We start from the raw sequence: 16,479 nt of genomic DNA, 5'->3' as shown, positions 1-16,479 counted from the left end.
ACCTGTTAAAGTCGGAGGTCCTCGCTCCTATGGCTGGAAGGACATATGCCTAACAAAATCTTAATTCCTTTATAATCTCTCGTTTCTTGTTTTCTCGAACCCCCCACAAACAGGTGGGCGGCAGTGGGGGCAATTGAGGGACTCTGGAGAGGCTATCCTCAGTATGTCCTGACGGCTCCACTATCCTCTGCACTCTAATAGCTGTTAACCAAGCCGGTGGGGGTTCTTCTGTCCTTAATCTTCTTTGTGCCATGGATCAGGTCAATGAAAACTGTGAACACAGGTCAGGTATTTAGCAGATTTTCTGGCTGGTTGTGAAGGGGATTCCTTGGCACGTTTTTCCCACTGCTTTTTCCTCCTGTCCTTCAGCTCCTCTTTCCCGGGACTTGAGCCTGCCAAAACCCATGGTGCCTGGCTTCAGGACCTAATGAAGCTCAGGCTCTGATGTCTCATTGCAAAAATTCAGTTAGAGACATAGCAATAGCTAAGAGGTGGATTTGTTCTGATATAGAAAGAAGCACACTCCACAGGGTGTGGGCCATTGCAGAGGGCAAGTGCTGTGGCTGTGGAATGTGGTGTGGCTAGTTTTTGCCAGCTAGGTGAATTCATATGCTGAGTGGGAGGATCACCCCAACCATTGGGGAACCACCCACTCCTCTGTCTTTTGACAGTGCCTTGGAACTGTCCTGCCACCTCTGGGTGTGTACCATTTAGCTTACAGATTTGGGATCAAGGTTTAGTTGAATTTGACTTGTCATTTTGGACCCATTTGATTTTAATTGATTTATGTTATGCTCTTGCGCTATGTCATTGTTTCCAAAGTTGTGCCCTGCCCCCTTCCCTCCTGTTTCATCCTCTTTTCCTGAGCCCCATCCAGGCCTACGATGTTGCCTCTACAATCTTCTAGATGGACAACCAGAAAATGGTTGGCCCTTGGGAGGGAAATACTGTATAATATCCAATCCCTCTAGATATTCAGGCCTTCATCTTCCATGTTTCCTACAACATATGCAACAACAGCATCTCTCAGTGGACCAGCTAGGGCTGGTGACTGGCACACAATGCCTGCTAGAGGTCCATCTGTTGGCATCCCATCAAAAGCAATTGGGCTTCCAGGGATAATGTTTGCCACTTTGGGAGTTAGCCCTGCAGGCCATTTGGGCCCAAATCCTTACCACCCTTCTCCTAAAGTTCCAAACATACCCCCGGATCAAATCTCCACTCCACTTTTATGGAACATCTGGTCTGTTGCCTCTTATCAATTTGTTCTTAAGCCTCTTACTAACTACTACAACCAGGACCCTGCTCCCTTGTGGGCAACATTGTTCCACCCCGCTTATTATTAAAATACTCTTAATGCCCCTAACAGGACCAGATAACCCACTCCTTTGTCATTACTTCTGTTATTGCCTAAAATGTGTCTATAACAATGAAATGTTTACCATTGGAGACATTCTAACCTGCTTTTATGGAAGACTATGGGAGGAAATCAGTGACTTACATTCCCTTAGAGCAGTAAAAGGATAAGGCTATGGCTGCTTCAGCAGGTTCCCAGCCTAAGGGCAGAGGCTTGGATTGCTTTACATTGTGATATCTATTCCCATCTGCAGTGAACAAACTGGCAATGAGTTAAAATTACAACCCCTTAATCCTACCCAGCCGGAGAAGGCAATGGCACCCCACTCCAGTACTCTTGCCTGGAAAATCCCATGGACAGAGGAGCCTGGCGGGCTGCAGTCCGTGGGGTCGCTGAGAGTCGGACATGACTGAGCGACTTCACTTTCACTTTTCACTTTCATGCATTGGAGAAGGAAATGGCAACCCACTCCAGTGTTCTTGCCTGGAGAATCCCAGGGATGGGGGAGCCTGGTGGGCTGCTGTCTTATGGGGTCGCACAGAGTCGGATACGACTGAAGTGACTTAGCAGCAGCAGCAGCAATCCTACCCAGCATTGGTCATGCTGGAGACCAGTCCAGGACCCCAGGAGGTCAATCTGTCTCGATCTGCCTAGGGATATGGTCCTCAAAAAGTTGTCACACCTCAATCTGCTTGGGGATCCGCCAGTCCAGGGATCCCAGGAGATCGACACACCTCGACCTGCCCAGGGACCCAATTCTTGGTAGATTGACCTGCCTCAACCTGCCTGGGGATTCAATCTCCAAAAGGCTGTCATGCTTCAGCCTGCCTGGGGATCTGCACCCTGACCCGGGAAATGCCTGGCTCTCAGGTTGCAACAGTACTGGGTAGGATAAGCTTCGAAAAGACTCACCCCTAAGGAAGTCCACTTATGGAAATTGAAGGAAGTCTATTAGTTTTTTCTTTTTTCTTTTCCTCCTTGTCATCACTGTCTTTCAGATGGGAAATAACCAATCCACTTCCTGACAGATGCCCTTGAGATGCATCCTTGATAACTGGAAGGTGTTCAATCCTCTAACTCTAAGGAGAATTTTCTTAAAATTCTTTTGTGCCACTGTGTGGCCATGGTATCCTCTGGGGAACAAGGAACACTGGCCTGAGGATGGGAGTTTAAATTACAATACCATCCTGCAGCTAGACTTATTCTGAAAAAGACAAGGCAAATATACAGGGATGCCCTATGTCCAAATTTTCTTCCAACTAAGAGATATGAAGGAACTCTGGCTTAAGTATGGGATTGTTGTATGCCATAAAAGTGAGCCTACTAGGCAAATAGTGTTAGGCACAGACAACCAAGAGAAGGAACCCCACCCCACCCCCAATAAAAGCTCACCCCCGACAGCTCCCAAGTTGCCTGGTGCTCCTTCCTTGTATCCAAACATGCCCCCATATCTGGGAGCACTCCCTCCACAAAAGCCAACTTGAGTACATCCCTTAGTTGAAACTGGAGGAAAATTTGGACCAACCAGAGTCCATAAGCCCTTCTCCTTCTTAGAACTAAGACAGATCAAACAAGACTTGGGAAGCTATACACACGACCCAGGCAAACATATAGATACATTCCAACACATTACCTTGGCCTTCGACTTGACATGGAAAGACATCATGGTCATATTTAGTCAAACTTTATCTGACCCTGAGCATGCTAGGGTCTTAAAGGAAGCCCAAAGGTATGCTATGGGGCTTCACATGTCAAGTGATAAATAACCCAATAGGGGAAACTGCTGTCCCCTCCTCAGAACCTAATTGGAATTATAATGACCCTGAGCACATCTGGGAAAGGGATCATTTTCTGATCTGTGTGAAGGCAGGACTGAAAGCAGCCCAGCAAAAAGAAATCAGTTATGCCCACATCTCAGCAATAACTAAGGAAGCCAATGAGAACCCCACTGCCTTTCTGAAAAGGCTGAAAAAGGCCCTCCAAAAGTTTACCATTCTGGACCTAGACTCTTAGGAGGGACAGGTGATTTTAAAGGACAAATTCCTGTCCCAATGTGCATCAGACATTAGAATAAAGTTACAACAGCTACAGCAGCAGGACCCTGCTGCCTGCTTAGATGAGATGGTCCACACAGCCACCAATACCTTTTATAATGGAGAACAGGAAAGGGAAGCCAAGGCCCAGGAAAGGGAGAAAAGGAAAGAGACAAGGCATGCCCAGATGCTGGCCACCCTCCAGGGAAGCCCTTTGGCAAACTCCGAGTCCTTGAGGACAAGGCACCAGACAAATGCTTAATCTGTAGACAGGCGGTGCTTTGGGCCAAAGAGTGTCCAAACCATGACAAGTCTCCTAAAGTGGCTTGCTACAAATGCCATCAATTGGGACATTGGATGGCAGTCTGCCCTTGGGACCCAAGAGCTTCAATGGTCAAGCACTAAGCCTTCCCTCAAGATGGTTTAACAGGACTGAAGTGGCCCACTCCAGCCAGCCCGCCTGTCACTGATAACCATCACGGAGTGGGAAACAAGGGTGCAATAGGATGTATCTGGTAGGTCCAAGAATTTCTTGGTTGACACAGGGGCTACCTACTCTGTCCTGACCTATTGCAGAGACTTCTCCTCCCAAACCTGTACCATTTTGGGTGCAACAGGAAAAACAATTACTAAAAGATTCACCCAAGCACTTCTTTGTTGTTGCTGCTGCTAAGTCACTTCTGCTGCTGCTGCTGCTAAGTTGCTTCAGTCGTGTCCAACTCTGTGCAGCCCCACAGACGGCAGCCCACCAGGCTCCCACGTCCCTGGGATTCTCCAGGCAAGAACAGTGGAGTGGTTTGCCATTTCCTTCTCCAATGCATGAAAGTGAAAAATGAAAGTGAAATCCCTAAGTCGTATCCGACTCTTAGCGACCCCATGGACTGCAGCCCACCAGGCTCCTTCGTCCATGGGATTTTCCAAGCAAGAGTACTGGAGTGGATCTTTGTTGCTAGGATGGACAAATTTTTTCTCACCAGTTTCTGGTGGTCCTTAAGTGTCCTACTCCCTTATTGGGAAGAGATATACTCATTAAACTGGGGACTACCCTTGTGATGGAAAGCTTTTCAGCCCCTTGAGCCCTATAGCTTCTGGTTACTACTGAGGAACCCATTACACTCTCTCTAATAGAGAGGGACCAAAAACTATGGGAGAACAACATTAACACCCAAGTGTGGGAAGAGGGGACTCCGGGACGAACCCACGAAGCTGAACCAGTCATCACTGTCCTCCGAGATCCCACTAGGTTTCCTAACAGGAAAAAATATGCCCTCAGAAGAGAAGCTCGGGAAGGACTACAGCCTCTAATAAATAAATTCCTTGCCTGTGGGATGTTGGTCCCCACCAATTCATTGTGTAACACCCTGATCCTCCCTATAAAGAAAAAGGATGAAACCTGGTGAATGGTTCAAGAGCTCCAGATCATAAATGAACCTGTAGTCCCCCCACATCACACAGTACCCAACCTCTATGTAATCTTGGGAGAAATCCCACCCAGTGCCAAGTGGTTTACAGTCTTGGATGTCAAAGATGCATTCTTTTGCATCAGTTCAGTTCAGTCGCTCAGTAGTGTTCGACTCTTTGTGACCCCAGGAATCGCAGCACGCCAGGCCTCCCTGTCCATCACCAACTCCCAGAGTTCACCCAGACTCACGTCCATCGAGTCAGTGATGCCATCCAGCCATCTCATCCTCTGTTGTCCCCTTCTCCTCCTGCCCCCAATCCCTCCCAGCATCAGAGTCTTTTCCAATGAGTCAACTCTTCACATGAGATGGCCAAAGAACTGGAGGTTCAGCTTTAGCATCATTCCTTCCAAAGAAATCCCAGGGCTGATCTCCTTCAGAATGGACTGGTTGGATCTCCTTGCAGTCCAAGGGACTCTCAAGAGTCTTCTCCAACACCACAGTTCAAATGCATCAATTCTTCGGCGCTCAGCCTTCTTCACAGTCCAACTCTCACATCCATACATGACCACAGGAAAAACCATAGCCTTGACTAGACGGACCTTTGTTGGCAAAGTAATGTCTCTGCTTTTGAATATGCTATGTAGGTTGGTCATAACTTTTCTTCCAAGGAGTAAGCATCTTTTAATTTCATGGCTGCAGTCACCATCTGTAGTGATTTTGGAGCCCAGAAAAATAAAGTCTGACACTGTTTCTACTGTTTCCCCATCTATTTGCCATGAAGTGATGGGACCAGATGCCATGATCTTCGTTTCCTGAATGTTGAGCTTAAGCCAAATTTTTCACTCTCCTCTTTCACTTTCATCAAGAGGCTTTTTAGTTCCTCTTCACTTTCTGCCATAAGAATGGTGTCATCTGCATATCTGAGGTTATTGATATTTCTCCCAGCAATCTTGATTCCAGCTTGTGCTTCTTCTAGCCCAGCATTTCTCATGATGTACTCTGCATATAAGTTAAGTAAGCAGGGTGACAATGTACAGCCTTGATGTACTCCTTTTCCTATTTGGAACCAGTCTGTTGTTCCATGTCCAGTTCTAACTGTTGCTTCCTGACCTGCGTACAAATTTCTCAAGAGGCAGGTCAGGAGGTCTGGTATTCCCATCTCTTTCAGAATTTTCCACAGTTTCTTGTGATCCACACAGTCAAAGGCTTTGGCATAGTCAATAAAGCAGAAATAGATGTTTTTCTGGAACTCTCTTGCTTTTTCGATGATCCAGCAGATGTTGGCAATTTGATCTCTGGTTCCTCTGCCTTTTCTAAAACTAGCTTGAACATCAAGAAGTTCATGGTTTCTGTATTGCTGAAGCCTGGCTTGGAGAATTTTGAGCATTACTTTACTAGTGTGTGAGATGAGTGCAATTGTGCGGTAGTTTGAGCATTCTTTGGCATCGCCTTTCTTTGGGATTGGAATGAAAACTGACCTTTTTCAGTCCTGTGGCCACTGCTGAATTTTCCAAATTTGCTGGCATATTGAATGCAGCACTTTCACAGCATCATCTTTCAGGATTTGAAAGAGCTCAACTGGAATTCCATCAGCTCCACTAGCTTTGTTCATAGTGATGCTTTCTAAGGCCCACTTGACTTCACATTCCAGGATATCTGGCTCTAGGTGAGTGATCACACCATCGTGATTATCTTGATCATGAAGATCGTTTTTGTGCAGTTCTTCTGTGTATCCCTGCCACCTCTTCTTAATATCTTCTGCTTCTGTTAAGTCCATACCATTTCTGTCCTTTATGGATCCAATCTTTGCATAAAATGTTCCCTTGGTATCTCTAATTTTCTTGAAGAGATCTCTAGTCTTTCCCATTCTGTTGTTTTCCTCTATTTCTTTGCATTGATCACTGAGGAAGGCTTTCTTATCTCTTCTTGCTATTCTTTGAAACTCTGCATTCAGATGCTTGTATCTTTCCTTTTCTCCTTTGCTTTTTGTTTCTCTTCTTTTCACAGCTATTTGTAAGGCCTCCCCAGACAGCCATTTTGCTTTTTTGCATTTCTTTTCCATGGGGATGGTCTTGATCCCTGTCTCCTGTACAATGTCACGAACCTCCGTCCATAGTTCATCAGGCACTCTATCTATCAGATCTAGGCCCTTAAATCTATTTCTCACTTCTACTGTATAATCATAAGGGATTTGATTTAGGTCATACCTGAATGGTTTAGTGGTTTTCCCTACTTTCTTCAATTTAAGTCTGAATTTGGCAATAAGGAGTTCATGATCTGAGCCACATTCAGCTCCTGGTCTTGTTTTTGCTGACTGTATAGAGCTTCTCCATCTTTAAGAATCCCAATATCTTTTTGCCTTCAAGTGGGAGGCTCCAGGAGAAAAATGTCAACAGATGACTTGGACAGTATTACCTCAGGGGTTCAGAGATAGCTCCCAACTTTTGTGCAGAGTCTTAGCCAGGATAGGATCTCCTAGATCTGGACCTGGAAATTAATGGGAAAATATTACAATACGTTGATGACCTACTAATCTGCTCTCCAGATGAGAAAAATGCCCAAAAACATGCAATTCAGGTTCTAAACTTTTTGGCAGAGAGGGGATATAAAGTGTCCCATGCTAAGGCACAGATGGTCAAGACAAAGATCACTTTCCTGGGAGTTCAGATTACACACGGGTCCAGGAGGCTGTCCTCTGATCAGGTACAAGGAATCCTCGAGTTGCCCTTCCCCATGACTCAAAAACAACTACGAGGTTTCCTAGGGCTAACTGGTTATTGCAAAATCTGGATACCCAACTATGGTCTAATTGCCCAGGCCTTATATGAAAGCTTGAAGGGACGGGATGATTCAATCCCACTGATGTGGGTAACTCCTCAAAAGAAGGCAGAGGCCACACTAAAACAAGCCTTAACTCAAGCACCTGCCTTGAGGTTGCCAGACCCAGAAAAAGCATTCCAACTTTATGCCCACAAAAAAGAAGGAATAGCCTTGGGAGTGTTAACTCAAAGGTTGAGACCCGAGCCCCAGCCTGCAGCTTACCTATCCAAGAAGCTCGACCCAATCACCCGAGGCTGGCTTCCCCGCCTTCGAAGTCTTGCAGCTATTGAAATCCTGATAGAAGATGCTTTAAAACTCTCTTTTGGGGGCAAACTAACTATTTTTACCAGCCAACAAGTGAAACAACTCCTAAATGGGAGAGGCCCTTTATGGATGTCTGATCAAAGAATCCTCAGATATCAAGTAGTGCTGATGGAAAATCCAGGCATCACTATATCTCCTTGTGAGGTTCTTAACCCAGCCACCCTACTACTACCCCCGGGGGCTCTCTCCCCTTTCACTCTTGCCTAGAAACCTTGGACCACTGGACAAAACCCCGAGAGGGATTGTCAGAAGATCCTCTGACCAATCCTGAGGAAATCTGGTACACTGATGGAAGCAGCTTTGTCTTGGATGGAAAAAGAAGAGCAGGTATGCAGTAGTCTCCAATTTTGAGACCATAGAGGCTAAATCTTTGCTACCAGGTACTTCAGCCCAATTAGCTGAGCTCATAGCCCTGACTCGAGCTTTAGAGCTAGGAAAAGGAAAAAGAGAAGTCATTTATACTGACTCCAAGTATGCCTTTCTGGTGCTACATGCACATGCTGCTATTTGGAAAGAAAGAGGCCACTTGACCACCTGAGGGTCCTCAATCAAATATGGCGATCATATCCTTAGGCTCTTGGAGGCAGTTTATCTGCCCACTGAGGTTTCAGTCTCCCACTGTAAAGGACACCAACAAGGGAGCACGGAAGTGGCACGAGGGAGTCAAGCAACCAATCAGGCAGCTAAGAGAGCAGCATTACAGAGCAATGACCTAATAGGGATTGCCACCTTAGTTCCACAGACTAATTTGCCAGAAACTCCTTCATATACTGAAGGTGAGACTCTTAAAGCTAAGAGTGAGGGATTTTAAGAAGACTATATGGGGTGCTTCCAAAAGGAGGGACTCCTTTTTCTTGCTGGAAACCTCTGATGGAAGTCGGTTAACTCTTACATGCCACCACTCATTTAGGGGAAAAGGCCCTCCAAAGGTTACTAGAAAGATCCTTCAGATGAACAGGCCTCCAAACAACTATAAGTCAAGTGGTCTCCTCATGTCCCACTTGCCAACTAAGCAACCCCAAGCAGCTCAAAGACCCCAGCTGGCCCAGCCTGTCCAATGATGTGGGACCTACCCAGGAGAGAACTGGCAGATGGACTTCACCCAGAAGCCAGTTTCTGAAGGGTATAAATACCTATTAGTCATGATGGATACATTCACAGGATGGATTGAAGGCCTTCCCACCAGGATTGAGAAGGCTGAGGAGGTTGTAAAAAAACTGCTCCATGAAATCATTCTGAGATTTGGTCTTCCCAGGTCATTACAAAGTGGCAATGGAACATCATTTACTTCTAAGGTCACCCAAGGGGTCTCTAAAGCATTGGGGATTACTTATTATCTCCTTTGTGCCTGGAGGCCTCAGTCTTCAGGAAAAGTAGAAAGAGCAAATCTTAAAATCAGCAATAAAAAGATAACCCAGTAGACCTCCTTGGGATGGAAGGAGGCTTTACCAATAGCTCTGCTCTGCACTTGTATTGCCCCTAAGGAATAAGTTGTTCTTAGTCCTTATGAGATGCTATATGAGAGGCCATTTGTTTATGTCAATGACCTCTTCCTAGATCCAGAGGCTCAGACCCTCTGGTCTTATACCATGGCCACTGGGCAACTCCAAAATGATATACACTTGTGGGGTGTCAACCAGGACCCAAAAGTTTCTAAAGAGTCACCACTGTACATTCCAGGAACGCAAGTCCTAATTAAAGTCTAAAAAGATGGGTCCCCAAAGGCTCAACTCCAGCCCACATGAAAGGGCCTCTACCCTGTAATACTTTCTACCACCACAGCAGTCAAGGTACCAGGACACAACTCCTGGATTCACTACTCACAAGTCAAGCCATGAAAGAAAACAGAAGAGGACACTCAATATACTGTGAGCCCCTGGGAGATCTCAGACGCCTATTCAGAACTACAAATGAGTGCCATTCTAATGAACACCCCCAAAATTAAGTTTCTGGGGATAAGATTTCTGAGGACAGTGCCAAAGAGCCAACACAACTTTGCAGGGGTTGTAATCCAAAACAGACAGGAGATAGATCTCCTGATCCCTGAACAAGGAGGGACTTGAGCCATCTTGAATGAGATGTGTTGTTTCTGAATAAATACCTCCAGCTAAGTTAAAGAAAGTCTCACAGTCCTCAAGGAAAACATTCAGACCCTACAGGATCTCAAAAAACCAGCTGGAGAGTTCTCGAGGTGGCTACAATCTGGAATTTGGAGTTGGCCAATCCCCCTACTAGTCCTTGTTATCACCATATTGATGCTGCTTATGATTGCTCCATGTTATTGTCTAACCCATTTTTTCTATGCCCAGGTCAACAAGCTACAACATGCAATGCCAATTCAACAAGGATATATAAAACTACAGTCGACCACAGAAAATATCACTCACCCTTAGATGGACACTGCTATAAGGACTCTGAGGCTTGAGGGGGAGGCCCAATGCCCCTCGCCATCCCACTTCAGCAGGAAGTAGCCAGAAAGGCCTCAATGCCCCTATTCCCAAATAATTGGGCCTCCCATCTCTTGAGGGGAGGAATGTTAGGTGGTTAAAATAGGAAAAAGGAATCCAGAATGGCAGTGGCTAAAAGACAAGGAAGGGAAAAGCCCACAAAAATAGAACAAAGGAAGGTCCGAGGACCAGAGTGAGGACCTCAAGTAAAACAAACAGCACTCCTGGCTAGCCCAGTTTACATAGGGCAGACCCAGGAGGAGGAAAAAAAAAACATACAAAAAGAGGAGCCAAAATTGGGCTGGGGGCCTCTCTTCTCTTCATGTCTTTTGGGTTGGCATGCCCTTATGCCTCAAGGATGTATTTTCCTTTACTTTCTAAATAAAACTGAGCTGTAACATGGAGCTGTAACAGTGGTCTGTCTGAGAGATATAACACTGGTCTGTCTGAGGGCTGTAATACTGGTCCGTCTGAGGGCTATAACACTGGTCTGTCCATCGCTTCAAATTTTTGTTGGGATGAGACAAAACTGAGGAAATTACAAACTCCTTAGACATCAGGAAGGTTCTTTACCACTAGCGCCACCTGGGAAGTCCTAAAATAAATACTTAGGTTTTCTTATTTGTGTCTAACAATATTTTTTAAGAAAAAAAAATAATTGTTTCAGGTACTTCTAAATCTAAATAGCAACTAGTAAGTAACTAAGACTTTTTAGCATTATAAATTTATCCAGATTTAGATACATAAATTAGAGAATAGTCTGAATTGATTCATGAATTCAATTTTCATATCCATGGAAAAAGAAAACTGATGCTTTATTAAATATAAAGACAGATGTAATTATATTATAATATAACTATATTAATTACTAGAGAAAGGAAAATTCTCATAGTTTTAATTACTGCATCCTATAAATAGATTTTCCAAAGAGGAATCCGCCCCCCAATAAACATAATAGTGAAATGATGATACGTGCATTCATTGATAATTTCAGGGTTTCTGAGCAATACCATTTTTCATCTTCTATTGTGCTGTGCTTAGTCCGCCCAGTCATGTCTGACTCTTTGCAACACTGTGGACTCTAGCCCACCAAGGTCCTTTGTCCATGGGATTCTCCAGGCAAGAAGACTGGAGTGGGTTGCCATGCCCTCCAACAGGGGATGTTCCCAACCCAGGGATTGAACCTAGGTCTGCCACTTTGCAGGTAGACTCTACAGTCTTAGCTACCAGGGAAGCCCATTTTTCATTTTACTAATATAAAAACCTGACATTTTGATTGATATTCATTGCTTGCTTCATCAATCAGATAGTATGTCTAACCCTGGCATAATTCTAGAAGGGGGAAAAAATAACTATTTCCAAGTGCACAAACGCAATTACATTTTTGTTTATCACCAAATTATGCCATTTTGTAAATGGATATTACTTTCATTTCATTTTTCCAGAACAACATTTAGTAAAATAAAAAGATATACTACTTTCCAGGATATAGTATTAAACAGGAGGAAAAAACCTGTATTGTTATTTTGTACAAAATCACAAAGCAAAATGAATTTAAACCTGAAAGATTCCTTGAAAATGTATACTCTATTTCCTTTCTTTGTTCTGATTAAAAAAAAAAAAAATCACTGAAAGTGGAGCCTTATAGCCAACACATTTTCACTGTCTCATTTTCTCTTATTCAAACCTGAAGTATTTCACATTTTGCCTTAAATATAATATTCTGGTTGAGTTTCATTTTATTGCCTACCTGAATACTATACAGTCCTATCCTAGCTCTATTTCATTTCCGTGAAAGATATTGAATTTTATGGTTGTGTTTTATAAAAGTTGTGCTCCTAACACAAATGAAACAAAGTTGGAACTACAAAGCTGAAAATTAAAGGGGGACTCATAGTCAGGAACAAAAAAAAGAAACAGACTAGACCTACGGGGTCAGTACTGTAGATGTTACAGCCCACAGGAGGAGCATATACATAAATTACTCAGCCTTTTTAGGCAGCTCACATTCACAGACGTCATCTGCAGAAGTACATTTCAAATTACCTAGACTTTCTCATGGCATGCATCTTCTCTGATGTTCAGCTTCATTGTGAGCAATATAAGCTAAAGTACAAAATTCCTCTTTGCAAATTCGAGCCTCATTATTATTACATTCTGCTAGGGTCTGTCAAAAACCTAGCTTCACGGTTTCATTTAGCCATTACATCAAATCTGGCTATTGGGCTAGAATTATAGGTAGGCTTTCATGCCCTCTGCTGGATATTCAAAGAAAAAAACTACATCCTTCAGCAGTAAGAAAAACCTTAAAAAAAAAAAAAAAAAATGAATGCAGAGAAGGAATGGTATGACATTCTTTATATGCGGAATTGAAAAAGAAATGATACAAATGAACTTATTTACAAAACAGAAACAGACTTACAGAGTGAACTTATGGTGGCCAGGGGAGAAGAATGGGGTGGGGGGAGAGATAGGGAGTTTGGTATCAACATGTACACAGTGCTATATTTAAAATGATGTAAAGTTTAAAAATAAAATAAAATTAAAAAAAAAAAACTAAGAAAAAAAATAAATAAAATGGATAACCAACAAGGTCCTACTGTATAGCACAGGGAACTCTGCTCAATGTTATGTGGCAGCCTAGATGGGAGGGAAGTTTGGGGAGAATGGATACACATATATGTATGCTGAGTCCCTTTGCTGTTCATCTGAAGCTATCACATTGTTCATTGGCTCTACTCTTATATACATAAACAGCTTAAAAACCTAAACTAAAATAAGATGGTTTGGTAAAGCAAAAACAAAAAACAAAAAACAAAAAACAATGCTCTAACATGGAAAGAAAAAAAAATCTAATCCTATTAGAATTAAAATTTGAGATGCCAGGCTAAATTGAATTTTAATGATTTATTGATGAAATAAGATGCAGGCAAAGATTTTCTGAAATGAGATGACAAAAAAGAATACAGGCTTATTTTTTAAATTTCTATTTTAAATATCATGATAATCATATAACCTAAATTAGTTTTCTCATTTTATTATTTGCAATAGTTTTCAGGGGACCACAAAGAGCACTTGCTACAGGACTTTCAAGTCTCTGGAGATCAGAGTAAAGTAGCGGAAACTAGTATCATGAAAAATAATACTAACAATAATAAAGTCTACTGAAGAAATATATCCAGAACCTTGTACAATACTTAATATATGTAATCATTCAGTAAGTATTTTTAAGACATTATAATTAAAATATGATCTGTGATATTTGATGAGAAATCTTTGCCAGGAAAGTTTCTATGAAAACAAACTCTTTTCTACTAACCCTATCCACATGCTTAGAGCTTATTCCCCACACTTCCTCCCCAGTGCCCCCTAAGTAAACCAACCAACCACACACCAATCAAGTATTGACACATACATGCAAGTCACTTAAAAATAAATTCCAACCACTTCAACTCTGCCTTTCACTAATATCTTCATCAAACTCCAGCTGCTGAATCATTAGGCCTGTCTCCAGATATGCTTACACTTTTCTAAGTGTTTATTATAACCTCTGTCTTTCCTGTAATTAGAATTGATTTTAATATAGGTAACTTATAGGATATGATGAAAAATTCTTTCCTTAGAGTTACTTATTCAAAATAAATGTATTTTAACCCAATTCTCTGATGTTTATTATAAACACTTTTGAAGATAAAAGATCTTAGGGAAGAGATACTTAGAACAGGAATTAAAAGATAAAAATACATAGTCCCTAGTTTTATCTCAATTAGCTATGTAACTTGATTAGTCAATTATCTTTCCAAAGCCCATTTTCTTATCTGACAAATGAAGGCAAGATTTTGTTTTGCTTTGTTTTTAACAAAGAATGTTGCTGAGATTTTCAATTATAAAAGTAATATACACATATTATTGAGCAATTAGAAAAATCCAACAACATGAATAAAAAGCAAAATTACCTGAAGCTCCACCACCTAAAGACATTTATGTTTAACACTTTTATTTATGGTATGATTCCCCTTGTTTGTTGCAATTGCAAAGTATAGATCTGCCAAATCTTTGTTTATACTCTTTTTATTAAAGTAACACTTGCATTTAGTTTTAAAAGTAAAATAGCACTATAGGCTTATGATGAAAATTAGCACTCATTTGTTCTATTTCCACAGAACATTATCTCCAAATCCCATTTCTTGAGGAAATATACTTTTCAACTCTTTTGGCATTTTGTTTCAGATATTTATGACCTAATTTTCAAATGATGTGCTTTACTACTATTACTTGATTTTTTAAAAAGTTTAGATGTTATTCCTTGATTCCACCCACAGTGACTCAGTGGTAAAGAATCTGCCTGCCAATGCAGGAGATGTGAGTTCAATCCCTGGGTTGGGAAGATCCCCTGGAGAAAGAAACAGCAACCTATTCAAGTATTCTTGCCTGGGAAATCCCATGGACAGAGGAGCCTGGCAGGCTACAGTCTATTGGATTGCAGAAGAGTCAGACACAACTTAATGACTAAACAACAATTGATTCCACACAATATGAGATTAAGATTTACTTTCTAACCCTAAGCCTCTTCCCTAATACAAGCTTTCCTTCTCTGCCTACATTGTCAATATGAATAACATCTATTTTATAATTCAACAGTAATTATTTACATGATTTACAACTTTACCAGTTGAGGGAGGGTTAATCTTTTGTTTTTCATAGATTTATAATCACCTTGTTTTTCAGTTTTTTTTCCCCTTTCCATTTACCAACCCTAATTCTATCACCACATTTTTATCACTAATTTTTCCCTACACTTACCTCTTTATTCAACTGTAGTTATTTGTTGTCATGTTCTGATGGAATTGGCTCTTGTCTGGGCTGCTTCAATGCTATCCTCCTGCAGATGAAGTTTTTCATCATTTCCAAAATTCTCTTCACTTCTCTTGTCTCTGACTCTAAGGCATTTTTTGTTTTGTACAGCATGAATTTGTTAGATTATTTTCTTTCTTTCCTTAAGTCATTTAGCATAGTGGAGAAACTTGAAACCCCATCTGTCTCAGGCATCTTTCCATGTACTAAAACTTGTTGTTAATTTTCTTCATCATCTTCTTGCTACTCTCTTTATACTTGTGAATGAAAAAGTGTTTTTACTTCTTTACTATAACCTTAGTGGGTTTAATAAGAGGATGGATATATGTGTAACTTCAAGTTTTACAGTATTGTCAGCTGTCTCCAGCTCTCACCCAGATTCACTTCTGTAAGGTTTCATCCTCATAAATTTCCATCCAGCTATTTTTGGAAATTTCCAGAATTGGGAACTTATAAAATTTGTTTGAATACATAATAGTGCCAGGCTGCTTTAGAGGCTAGGGGTATAAATCAATGGAAAACACAAAGATTCCTCCTTTCATTGGTTTACATTCTAGCAAAGAAAAGTCAACAGCAGACTATGAATAGAATTTTGTCACATATTGTAGCAGAAGACAATGCGTAGAAGACAATACGTACTATGAGAAAAGGAAAAATGTGTCTGAGACAAGGAGGTTGAAGTGCTAGTGTTGGGAGAAATTGCAACTTAAAGTAGGATAATCAGGGTGGGCCTCATTGAGAAGGTGACTTTCAAACAAAGACTAACAGGAGGTGAAAATGTGAGGCAATGTTGATATCTGAGGTAACAGTTTCATAGGAAAAAAGAACAGTAAGCACTAAGGCCAGAAAGGACATATGGGGTAGAATAATGTCTGGTAGGTTTGAGGAGCATGTTCCTGGAGCAAATAAGCAAGGGAGAGAGTAATTAAAAAGGAAACTTGAGAAGGGTATAGATTCTATAGGGCCATGTGTTGAGGACTTCTGGCATTTTTGAGTGAGATGTGTTGTCATTGGAGTTTAGTTAAGGAACATGACCCACTTTATGTACTAAAAGCACCATTATAGATACTGTGTTGGAAATAGAATATAGGAAGTCAAAGCTGGGAGCAAGCAGTCCAGTTTAGATGCTATGCAGTAATCCATGCAAGAACTGACAATACATGGGCTCACACCAGAGACAGGGTAAGAAATGCTTAGTGTCCAGACCTATTTTGAAGATGGAATCAATTTGAAGCATTTCC

The sequence above is a fragment of the Bos mutus genome, chromosome 1, assembly GCF_027580195.1.
Source record: "Bos mutus isolate GX-2022 chromosome 1, NWIPB_WYAK_1.1, whole genome shotgun sequence".
NCBI lineage: Eukaryota > Metazoa > Chordata > Mammalia > Artiodactyla > Bovidae > Bos > Bos mutus.
Note: the sequence above shows the minus strand (reverse complement) of the source record.